Consider the following 509-nt stretch of genomic DNA (forward strand, 5'->3'; position numbering starts at 1 on the left):
TTTTTTTAAATCTCTGTTGATCTTGTCGACACACAACGCCTAGTTGTTACGAAAATTTGTTTTAAATCGATATGTTTGCACACCAACGCTGTTACGAAACCTTTGCCTTATATATCAAGGCTGCTAAACAGTGGTCAACTAACGTCTCCAAACGAGGCCAAGTGTGATTTTCCTGGCTTGCCTGGTTTGTCACATGAACAAAGCTCGATCCCTAATATTTAAGCTTCTGAACTCTGACCCCTTAACTTTGACCCCTTACCCCTATCTGCATATAATGAAAATCGTTAGAGTGAAAAAGTTGTACCATCAGAACAGCGGAATGTCGGTATCCAACGCCAAGACAGTTGGGTGTACCTGGGGGTCAAAATTATTAAATGAAAACGTGTACAACATCGTCATTTCCATTTTTGAGATATTCTCTAACGTGCTTTTTCAATAGAATATAGTTGAGGAAAGTCAACATTTAGTTACTGTAATCAATATGGTATAGTTTTCGTCAGAGTTAATTC

This window comes from Pecten maximus, chromosome 15, assembly GCF_902652985.1.
Source record: "Pecten maximus chromosome 15, xPecMax1.1, whole genome shotgun sequence".
Lineage (NCBI taxonomy): Eukaryota > Metazoa > Mollusca > Bivalvia > Pectinida > Pectinidae > Pecten > Pecten maximus.